Source organism: Chelonia mydas, chromosome 6, assembly GCF_015237465.2.
Source record: "Chelonia mydas isolate rCheMyd1 chromosome 6, rCheMyd1.pri.v2, whole genome shotgun sequence".
NCBI classification, from domain to species: Eukaryota; Metazoa; Chordata; order Testudines; family Cheloniidae; genus Chelonia; species Chelonia mydas.
In genome coordinates this window covers 98,283,655-98,295,710 of record NC_051246.2, presented here as the reverse complement: position 1 = coordinate 98,295,710, position 12,056 = coordinate 98,283,655, and the positions used below count along the sequence as shown (strand labels likewise).

General features: G+C 43.7%; 1 protein-coding gene across 1 annotated transcript in view; it reads right to left on the bottom strand.

The window, feature by feature from the left end:
* Positions 1–6,944, bottom strand: part of FLRT2 (fibronectin leucine rich transmembrane protein 2) — a 75,818-nt gene extending 68,874 nt beyond the window's left edge. Inside the window, exon 1 of the mRNA XM_007055934.4 lies at positions 2–6,944. The gene's annotated coding sequence lies outside the window, so the exon portion shown is untranslated. The remainder of the gene's footprint in view (position 1) is intronic.
* Positions 6,945–12,056: the final 5,112 nt, after the last annotated feature.

Here is a 12,056-nt window from a genome sequence, read left to right as displayed (position 1 = left end):
CCTGGCAGGGCTGGGAGTCCTTCTCCGGCACCGATCATAATCCCCCTCTGCGCCTTTTGCCCCCCACACCAAAACTTTTGCAGCAGCTGACGGCGCTTCTCCGTGGTGGTGGCCGGGCCGGTCGCCTTTGGCAGTATCCAATGCGGTGCGGGCGAAAAGCTGCCGGAGCCCGAGCCCGCCCTGCAGGCTCCGCTTCCCCGCAGGCTGGCGCTTGCCTGTGCCTCCTCCCCGGAGCGCTCCGTTCCCCTTCTCTCTCCTTCCTCCCTTAGGAGGCAGCGGCATCATCCTCCCCCTTTCTCCTCCACCTCCTCCTCCAACGCGCAGCCCAGGGCGCGGGCATCCCCAGCACGCTTTCTCTCCGCGCTTCTCTCCCTGCCCTCCCGCTGCCCCCCAATAAATAAATGAAGGGAGGAAGGAAGGGAAGGAGAAGCCGAAGGAACCGGATCAAGCCTGGTCTTTTCTCCGCCGGAGACGCGTGGATCACATGAGGAGGAGCCACAGAGACCCAGGACCCTGTGCAGCCTCCGGAGGGACCGGACACCTATGAGTGAATATACGCGGGTCCGTCTGTCTCCTTCTCGCTCCTCGTCCTGGGCTTGCTTTCAGCCGGGCTTGCAGGCTGACCTTAGCCGTTATGATGCCCCAGGTCTGACTATTCCCTGCTAATGTAAGTCGTGCTTTTTCCTCTCTCTCTCCCTCTTCCCCCCCTCCCTGCCTGACACCCCAGGGAGATGTTTACAGTAATGAATTCAGTTGATAGCCATCTCTCTCTCCCCCTCTCCTGGAGTCCCTCCCACATTGCTAGTTTAAAGAATGCTTGGAAGGCAGCGCAGGGCTGCAACTTAGAGCTTTCCAAGAGGCAAAGTCAGGCTCTGAGGGTTGGGTTGTTTTTTTTTTTTTCGTTTTGTTTTGTTTTTTAACCCACCCCTTGCCGAAAGCGGTGTCTGCCCCATCAGATTAGTGCCTACGCGCAACTTGCTATATGGAGCGCTGGCAATGCGAAGCGCGCTAGAAGGGTTACAGCCTAGATCCGGGCCGATGTGCGTGCTTTAGTTGTTTTAATGGCAAAGAGAGGCTCTCCTTGCAGCCCTCTCGCCAAATAGCTGTGCCAAAGAAGGTAACACTGGCAACAGAGCGCTATTCTTGCATAATGAATCCCTCTCCTCCCCCCGTTAGGAATAAGGCCACCGTGTGATCTGCGACTGTTCCTTTCTCCTGTCTGAGGGCTATTGGATCCTATCAATGGGGATTGGTTTAAATAAAAGAAACTCCCGGGGCCAGTGATCCAAAAGGAGAGGTTCCCCCCAAATTATAATAATCCTCTCCGCCAACATGGCGTTATTTCACTTGCATGCAACCTCTGACGATTTCTCTTTCTCTCTCTTTCTCTTTTCCCCTCTCTAAGAACTTTTATCTGGGAAATAACAACAAAACAATACAATCATATCCTTGGGGAAAGAGACGGATCTTTTTAAATACTCTGTCTGATTGCCCTGATCAGCCAGCCAGACTTTAAAACTGCTGGAGAAACCTGGGGATGTATTTTATGGACAACTACGTCTTGCCATACATATCAAATAAACCCCATACTGATGTCTTGGACGGAGCCAAGAACCCCTTTAGTTTTGGGGGCGGGGGGGGTTTGCACACGTTCCAGATTGTCTGCATTTCTTTCAGTGGGAAAGAAAAAAAAAAACCCAAACCTTTCCTAGTTCACTAGTAAGTGCCTGCCATGTTCTAACAAGTCCAGATAAAAGCTGTGTTATTTAATTTTGAAGAGCAAGTTACAATATAGACTTTCGGAGGCGGGCAGCGGGGGGACGGCTACCTGGAAAGTGCAGGACACAGATCGTGTTTTAAGTTATTATAGGGGAGGGTAGAGAGGAAAAGAGAGGGGAGAATAGGTGAATTCGATCAATTCCATGTGTCTATTAGCCGGGAAAGGCAATTGAAGTGTCTCGGGATGTATTTATTCGTTGCTTTTGACTGCATGATGAACTTGAAATGTCTGTTCATCTGTAGTTTAAAAGTGGAGCCATTTGACCTCGGTTTCTGAATCTTATTCTAAATTCATTTGGGGGGTCTAAATTATTCCCCCCCTTTTCAAGGGCATACCTCATCCTGAGGCCCCTTGATGGGGGAAACTCTATTTGATGCACTAAACAGAGATGGCCAATGTTTAGAGAATGGACTTGTGCGCCTTACTCTGTGCCCCTCTCTCCTTTATAAACCCTGTCACACACACCACCACCATCATCACCACCAGGCTACCACCACTTTGACTTTCTCTTCCACCCCCCAACCTTTCTCCACAGTGTAGTGCCCTTAAAGGTGGATAGAGAAAGGCTACAATTATAGCGCCCTGGAGTAGACCGCAGCCCAGACAGGTTGTATTGCAGAAGTGCGCTCTAAAGAATGCCCAGGGGCAAATCAGGGGCGAAGGGCAGCCTGCCTGCCTGTGCCATCTTGCCAGGAACTTCCCTCCGCGGATGCCACATCAGAGCTTTGCTGCTCACTGCACTGCCCAGTCCCGGAGCTTTGTTTCCCGGAGCACAGCAGAAGCCGCCTGTTACCGCCACCCCCCCACCCCCCCCGACCTTGCTTCCAGATGACACATTTCTCTACACCGGTGCAGTGCCGCGACCGGGGAGGGGGGAGACTAGAATATCCTGCCCTTCTGTAGGGGCTTGGGGGTGACAGGAGTTGTCTGCATGATGGCAAACGCCTAGCGGCTTTATTACCTTTGCAGCACAGGGGTGGCAGCAGGTGTCTTCTCCAGAGTCCCACAGGGATCAATAGGATTCTGGTCACAAACCATGGCCAGGGCGCTTGTGCCGCGAGTTCGCCCGGGCTCAGACAGGAGTACTGTGCAAGCCAGGGAAAGCTGAAGCGCAGAGCTGGCCCTGTTCAAGGCAGGGTGGAAATAATCACTAATGAGGAGAAGGGCTGCCGCCATCAAACCTACTCTCTGCTTGCAGCTTCATGCTGGCCCCGAGGAATGAAAGTAGCGCCAGCCCTAAGGGGTTAAATGGGACCTAAACATTCCAGAGAATGAACGGAGTCTTTCAAAGCTCGATTCGGAGTCTTTTTTAAAGGACCAGGAGCCCTGTTAGGGCGATGGGGGGCTTTTAAAGGTAATTATTTTAAAGTTAGTTTTACTGAAGCTGAGTGACTGATACAAGGTGAGAGACATTTTCCCCTTGCCAACCCCTACAAATAGCCTCTTTTAAAAAGCTATCAATGGGACTAATTGCAAGGGAGGTTTGCTGCACTATCTCAACCCCCGCACCCCCACCCCAGGATAGAGCCGCTCTTCACAAATGCCTGGCTGTAGGTGCTGGAACTATGGATGCTGAAGCACCTCCAGGCTTGAAGCGGTTTCCTTTCTATACAGGGTTTGCAGTTTGGTTCAACGGCTCTCAGCCACCCCCCCCTACACAAATTGTTCCAACACCCCCGCCTGACTTGGTGAGATCTGCTTTGCCTAGCAATGTTGGAGCTTGCTGCTCTGACTTGTAGGCACAAAGAGTAGCCATAGAGTTATGTCTGGCTCCCTCATCCCAAGTTAAGGTCAAAGAGAGAGAGAGAGAGAGAGAGAGAGAGAAGTGTATAGACCAACACAGTCGTCAATTCTAGCTCATCCCATCCCAGAAGGAAAGATGCAACTGACCCAGCTGTTACCTGCTGTAGGGAGGTTCCTCCTAGGGAATCTCACCCAAACCCCACTGGGTCAGGAAGGTTGAAAGGAGAGAAACTTACAGAAGAGAGGGACTCTTGCATGGTATTGTTTTAAGGATCACCACCAAGGTCTCCTTTTTTTCATAGCTGGCAATGGTCACCATCACCCCAGCTTCCTCTTAAGGAAAGGGAGGACGGAAAGGAGCTTCCGGAGCTGCTGTCCAGCCGGTCATTGAACCCTGACACCCCACTGGCTGGCACGGACGAGCTCACGGCTGAAGTGGTTAAAACGCCCTTTTTAATTTTTTTTTTTTTAATGTTCTTCCCCCTTCCCCCAGCGCTTCCAGCTCAACAAGGCTGAGCGATCTTATCGATGTGTGATCATTACTCACTGGTGACAAGCAGAGCCGCAGAACTCCTAAGTGAGCGTGACAGCTTCCCAACGTATGGCTGCAGCGCACCCAGCCTCAGCCATAGTCTTCCTCAAACTGTGTCTAGCGGTTTAACCCTTTGCAGCCTCACAGAAGAGCAGTCGCACAGGTCACTGGGAAACCCCAACCCAGCTGGGGTTGCCTATTGGAGGTCAACAGCAAAGATGCTTGGCTTATGTCTTTTTATAGCGTGTCCGTTTCTATTCTTAGTTTGCTTTAAACACTGTAACTCCGTTCTAGCTTGGGAGACAAACATTTCTCCTCTGTGTTTAGGGACTTACTGGATCCTCTAGTTAAAAACAGACCCCTGTGGGGACCACATCTTTGGTCCCTGGCTTGGGAGAGGTCTCGAATCTAGCATGCAAAACTTCAGACAAGTCCTCCCCCTTTGCTATTTCTCCCTCTGTCCCACCTCTGGCACTTTCCCCACCGAGGAGGGTGATGGAGCCGAAAGTACGTATTTGGAAATAGTACTCCATTCAAGCTTCACCTTTTGCAGGGTTATTTATAGTAGCTTCAACAGGGACAAGTAAAGGGACCCACAAGAAAAAAAGTGAGAGTCCCACGTAGGCAATTCGCCAGTGTTCAAAGGAAAGCTTTACCACCACCATTAAACTTGAACATGTGGGGACACGTTGCCTTCGGGGGGGGAGGGGCATTTTGAAATGGGAGAGCTAAGTCTTGTGTAAGTCACAAAGACAATCGCGGGGGCAGGCGAATCTTTCAAAACTGGATCCCACCGGGCTCGATTCTGCTCCGGTTTCTGATTCGACTTCCACTGCTTTGTAAAGTTTTAAACACGGAGGAAAAAGAGAGAGAAAGAAACCGACAGGCAGAGGCATTATCAACGCTCCACCGATTTTTAATGTGCATTTTAAAAACAACTTCCCAATAACGGATCGTGTCCCCCTCTAAAGAGCTAACACCAGTTGAACGAAACCCATCGATTAAAAGGAGTAAAGATTCTGTAAGAAAGTCTTTTTCAGAACTCCAAACTGATAGTCAGGTCAATACATCTAATCTGCTTTTTCTTTTCATTAAGACTTTAAAACTAGACTGGACAAAACACAGAAGGGAATCATGCTGTACTTGCCAAGGGATAGATCAAGTTTATCCCCCCATCTCTTTAATGTCTTTGATGTATACACAAAATCAAACAAGCCTCTTTGAAAGACTTTATAAAACGCATGAAATATTCCGGAGACAGTTATAAAAAAAAAAAACCCGATGGCATAAATACCGTGATTATGCCAGAATGAGTCAAGTCTCACAAATATGATTATCATTTCTATCATCCCACTTATGTACAAACAGGAAGCTTTCTAAAAGGGAAAAATTACACATCAATGCCCAGAGAAGCATTAAACAGCAAGGCAAGCACTATGCTGTTGTGGAATTGCTTGTAAGTCTCTTTGCTTTGCCAAGGTGGCAGCATAGCACAGGGTTAGGCTCCTTGGAGGAACACAAGAAACATCAACATTCAAGAACACATTGTGGGATAGCTGAGGAGTGCTAACCTACCAGCTTTTAAAACCTCCCCCCACCTATTTTAGGCTGATTCATTTATTTATTTATTTCCCTCCTTTGAATGATTAATCTTGGTTATAGCCTGATTGCTTAGACCTTAAACAGTGTCTTTTTCTAAAATTGATGAAGCTTTTTCTTTTCTTTATATGCTTTATATGCTTTATATGGTTGTAAAGGAAATCAACTGAAAGGAGAACACAGAAATATATACTTCTTAAATGATCTGTGATTATAAGTGGGGCTAGCCTAGAGTGATGTGCCAGTGATCCATACTAAAGGCCCGCTGATGCAATTACTTTTAAGAGAGACAGAAACACTATAACATAAAAAAACAAAACAAAAAAGCTTATTTTGCAGAGATGGCATTAGAATGATATTTGTACGTTATAAGTGGAAGAAAGGGTAAAGGGAGCTCCAGATATTTCTCTTGATTCAAATAAATGAATCTGTCACAGAATGCCTTCCCTCACCTTGGATTTCTCTTTGCAAACATTCTTCACACACTTTTTGTAAGTTCACCACAGTGTACTTCATTTATAATACCTCATTCAACTTCATGTCCCAGCCCCACACGGCTTTTCCCAAGCACAGGGTGAAAGAGTGGGAAGAAAAGTCTCACTACTGAGATCCTGGGCTTCTTTACCCTTCCTTACAGCTTCCCTTCCTGTCTACCGTTTAACAGTGCCCACTGGATATATTGAATCCCCTTGTTAACTAGTTAAGAACCCCACCCTTACTCAAGTATCTCCCCAATTTGGCTCCTACAGAGTGGAAGCTTGCAGAGTGTGAGTCACCCTTAGGCTTACTCCATTTTGGCACAGAACCTGATCAAAAATCAACTGAAGTGTACTCATTTACTTCAATGGGCTTTGGATCCTGAATTCACAGGAGACAGAAGGGGAAATTGGGACTGTAGTCAATTTCTGGCAAATAAAATATGTGCTTTTTACTTAGGAACATTTTTGATTTTTATCACTGTGGTTTGGAAAGAAAGAAAGAAAGAAAGAAAGAAAGAAAGAAAGAAAGAAAGAAAAAGAATTCAGTAATTTCCCCAGATACCTAAAAGAAGAAAAATCTGTGCAGTGACAGGCCATTATGTTTTTTCATCATTACTGTATTGTATTTTGAATTCTGGGAAAGAATGACAGTATAAAACTGTTTGTCTGCAAATTAATAAAACAATTAAGAACATAACGGTGGCCATACTGGGACCGATCAATGGTCCACCTAGCCCAGTATCTTTCTTCCAACAGTGGCCAGTGCCACGTGCTTCAGAAGGAATGAACAGAATAGGGCAATTATTGAATGATCGTTCCCCTGTTGTCCAGTCCCATATCTAGCAGTTGAGGCTTAGGGACACCCAGAGCATAGGGTTGCATCTCTGACCATGTTGGCTAATAGCCATTGATGGACCTATCCTCCATTAAAACAGTTTAGTTAGATTTCAGAGTAACAGCCGTGTTAGTCTGTATTCGCAAAAAGAAAAGGAGTACTTGTGGCACCTTAGAGACTGACCAATTTAATTTGAGCATGAGCTTTCGTGAGCTACATCCGATGAAGTGAGCTGTAGCTCATGAAAGCTCATGCTCAAATAGTTTAGTTAGAGTTATATAAACTTGGAAAACCTGGATTACCAGGTTTTCTCTGAGCTCTTAATTTTAGAGTGAATTAATGTAATGTGAAAGTACCATTTGTGTTCTGAACTTGAGTCATTTATGTAAACAAGGACAGGATCTGATATTGAGCCTGTAAACTATTACTGACCTGCAGGATAAGGTCCTGCAATTTCCAAATATAAAATTTATCTATTTTGGAGGCTTTTCTTTCTTTCTTTTCTTTTCTTAATTGTCTTCCCAATTCATAGTTATCTGCTATATATTGACTTGGAAGGGTCACTTCGGTATCACCAAGTAATAGTGTGCACAGTGCATTAGGGTGCTGCACTTCACTTCACAGCTTGCCCTAGCAGAGATCCTCTGTTCTTTCCTCTTGGAGGTTTCTGCAATTAGCTTTTGACAAAATCATGACAACCTGTTTCTGAGAATTGCCATTCCTCACCATCTATTTCCAATAGACACAGGCATCTGGGGAGTTCCGTGGATCTCCTCTTGTCTAAGCATGACCAACATGTTTCAATGTTTTCTGTTTGCAATTTCTTTGTTAGTCTTGTTCTTCCAATAAAACCAGGAAATAAGCTGGGCAAAGTCATTCTAAGATCAAAGTCTCCTGAAAATATTTGCTTTTATTTATATATGTATTTAATTGTATTTATTTAGTTATAGTTGTTGTGGACACCTTAGAGACACCTTGTCAAAGACTGTTAAAGCCTGACAAGATGTAGCTAGATAGTATGTGAAGAGAGATACACTAGAAATTAGACAGATACCCAGACAGATAAAACTAGACTACAATGCAAAATGTTATTATGTTCAAAAGGAGGCTGGATAGCCATCTGTCTTGGATGGTTTAGACACAACAAATCCTACATCTTGGCAGGTGGTTAGACTCGATGACCCTTGCGGTTACCCTATGATTCTATGTTTGAGGAGAGGCCCTTTACCCATTATTAGCTGGCATGATTTGTGCCCAGTGTAACTCAGGACAAATTGTGGTCAGAGAATCACTGATGTCCACTTTTGTGCAACAAATAGTGTATTCAAATAATCACAGGTTCAGTTTTGGCCGATAATTTGCACCTGAAATTCAGGTCACTTAGTTATCTAAATAACTGGCTTGTGAGGACAAGAAGCTGGCTAAGAATCAACAGGCATATGAATTGCTCCTGCAGTTATTTGTGTGCCCAAAATCTCAAGTGAAAATGGAAGACTGATAAACAAGATGGCCCCTACCTGAGATGAGAGAGAAAGAGAGCTTATTTGTTACTTCACTACCTAGCATGGTGGAAGCTGGAACTGTAAGAAAAGCCCTTTCTCCACGATGAAAAATGGACCTTGTGGGTTGTTCCTGAAACAGCATAGAAACTCTTTTATCTATTAAAACAAGCCATTGAATTAAGTAGGGAAGTTGTCCATCTTTGGCTCTGTGAGGGAATCTTTATCCATTCACCAAGCCACCCAGCACATGCCTATCAGAGAGACACGCTGCTGGCCATGTACAGAACTGAAAAAGTGAACTACAATAAAAGTCACTCCATCGAATTCACTATGTTGTCTCCTGTGCCTTCATCTCTCCTCTTTCACTTTAAGGGGAGAAGGACTAGAAGACAATCAATACAGATCTAGAAACAACACCAGCTTTTGATCAACAAGGCCATCTGCCCTACTTCCCAAATAATCTCAAAAGCCTATTGATTCTAATTTTCTACTGATTAAAAAGTCATGTTCATTTTTATTTGCATATTCATAGATTAGAGGGGCAGAAATCCTTCCTTCTTTTCTGTTTCATTCAGTCTGTTTTCAGCAGGTCTCAGTGAACTTTAGTATTTCCAAGGGGGCCATTGTTATGAAAGGGACATTTCAAATGATTTAACAGGATCCACTATGCTTACAGCTCAATAAACAAAGCAAAAGAGAGAAGTTCAATCCCCTTTTGAAAGTATATATATCTCTGCTTATGAGTCAAATATTGTAACTGTGCTACAAGCATTGATAAAAGCTGTACTACTAGATTTGAGGAATAATGATTTTGATTCCTCTATGAGGTTGGAAGAGTCACATGACACACTGAACTCTTAATGGTCTGGGGTATTTTGAATGTTCATTGTACTTTTGAAATATTTTGAACCAGTGTGACTCAGATATCACTTTCTGAAGACTCAGATAATACAATGAAGGTAATGGTTAGGATTGTCAGTGGAGCTAAGCACCCAAATCCCATTTAAATTCAGTGGAAATTGAGCACTTAACTCCCATAAGCTTCTCTGAAAACTCCATCTGATAATTCCAGAGGAGTACCATACTGAATCACATTGAAATCCTGAAATAAAGAAGAAACAAAACTATCCCTTAGCATCAGAACATCTTAGGAGCAATGGATAGTTTGAAGGGAAATGACTGTTGACCAAACACCAGGGATTCTAATAAAAACTCTTACTTACATCCATTTTACACTCCATTGACATCAGTGGAATAATGTATGATTTATATCAGTGTAAGCAAAAGGAAATGGCCTTATATGTACACGAAAGGATTAATTCCCATCTTCTCCCTGGGAAGCTGAGGGGGAGATTCCTTTATATGAGCTGGGAGATTGAGACAGGAAGACTGTCTCAGAGTCAAGAGAATGTCTTGAGAATGTCAGAAAGAGACTCCATTTTGAGGGCAGAACATAGACTGCAGAAGATCACAGTAGGCAGGGGACTATAGGTTCCACAAGAATAATTCATAGTTTAAATCTTTAAATGCCTTAAATAATAGGTCTTTTCCATTTTGAAACTAGAATAGTTTCCCTAAACCTATCAGATGCTTAGAGTTGTTAAATGTTTAACTTTACAAAAACCAACAACCCTAAACTGGACCTTTAATAGCAAGTAGGTTATAGAAGAGAATTTTTTAAAGTGTTTGCTGTAGTTAATTTAGTTGGGGCAAGGTATTGATATGTCTAAGACTATATCACTCCTCTCTCTTGGCCAGAGGTAGGTAAAATTGGTCAGTACTCATCGTTATTGGTTAAGGGTAAAGAAGGAGTGAAGTCTCTACTCATTAAAAGACCATTTAGGAAGTGTGAGGATTCAGAGAGGACACAGAAGAACAACAACTGACCTCAAAATATCAGGTGTGGCCAAAGTCCCCCTTGGAATGTTAAAGGTCTTCTTCAAAGTGGTACCGTCAACAGAAATGTGTTATAGATACACTATAGAGCCCTGTCCTGCTAGCATTACTCATGTGAATAATCCTAATTTCCATGGACCTACTGACATAAGACAAGCAGGGTTTTCCCATAGCTTTTGAGAAATTTCTGAAATATTGAGCTCTTTCCACTAGCTGGTGGCAAACCAGTATTCAGTGCCAGAGATAGTTAATCTTATGTAGCAGTGTCTGCAGGGGAAAAAATATAGCTTTCATGTTGAAATCCATTCTGAAGGAGTCTTTTCTGGAACACTGCCTATTTATGACAGAACACAGATGACATTTTGTGAAGATGGTGGACATTTTATATTTGGTTTTGTTTTTTAAAGAAAAATGTTACTGCAAAACAGGTGAAAAAGAAAATCAGACACAATGTCAGCTTCCTTAAGAAGAAAATATAAAGAAAATAACTTGAGCATCAGAGAGCACAGACCAAGAATCTTTCCCTTCTGAGGGTATGTCTATACAGCCGATGTTTTAATGTGGCTGTGTAGTCACGGTTCCAGTGCTGGGAGAGAGTTCTCCCCACACTGTAATAAAACCACCTCCATGTGGGGAATAGCTACCAGTGCTGGGATCACGGATCCCAGCACTGTAGCACTGTCTACACTGCCTCTTTACAGCATTGAAACTTGCATCGCTCAGGGGGTATTTGATACCACTACAGAGCAGAGCACAGAGATAAATAAACAAGAATCACATTATGCTGCTTCTCCAGAAGGTCCCTGTTCCAATGTCTATTACTTGGGGGCAGAAAAGTATGTCATTCTGCTGCAGACTGATCACCTGAAAGAAAAGCTAAAAAGCAAGCAAAATTACCTAGCAGATGGTATCTATTTGGCATCCTGATAAATTGACACTAAATTTTCAGATCTTTGAGAGGATTCTGAGGTAATGAAAACGTCTTGTGAAACAATTTGTTTAGCTTTTCAGCAGTACAAAGCACCCATGTTACAAATTTGTAGACAGTGAGAGATAGAAAGGTAGTCAGAGTAGTCAGCACCTTTTCAATCTGCATTAAAACAAATGACCTGGCTGATGCACTGGTTTCATTTCTCTCAATCCCAAACTTGTTTTCAAGATCTGGTAAAAGAGCGTTTATGCCACTTTAATGGTCTCTTTATAGCCAGGAAGATTTTGCATTTTAGACTTAGGGAACTGTTGATAGAAGGAAGGAGGTTAGAACTCTGACTAGTTCTACTGAACCAGTGAAACATTCATCACGCATTCAGGAAAATATTCCTTTATGGCTGAAAGATGGAAGGGATGTCGTTTAATGAGGTATGAGTACTATCTGGAAGTGGAAATACACTGCCGAAAGGTATGAGGCTACTTGTGTTGATATTATGAAGAATATTTTTTCATTGATATGAATCACATTTCTCATAATGTCATTCCCATTCTTTAGAAGGGACTGGGAAAGATGCTGTATTTTATTTGGCCTTTGGGATACTGAGAGAATCTGTCTGGTGAGCAAACTCATTTACAAAAGCTTACCGGGACTGCAAGCTTAGAGTGAGCTTAATTAAGCTTCGGGAAGGCATCAAATGATAATTTTGTCTCTCTTGTTTCTTCTTCTTCTCTCAGCCTCTGCAGTTCTCAAACCCACAAG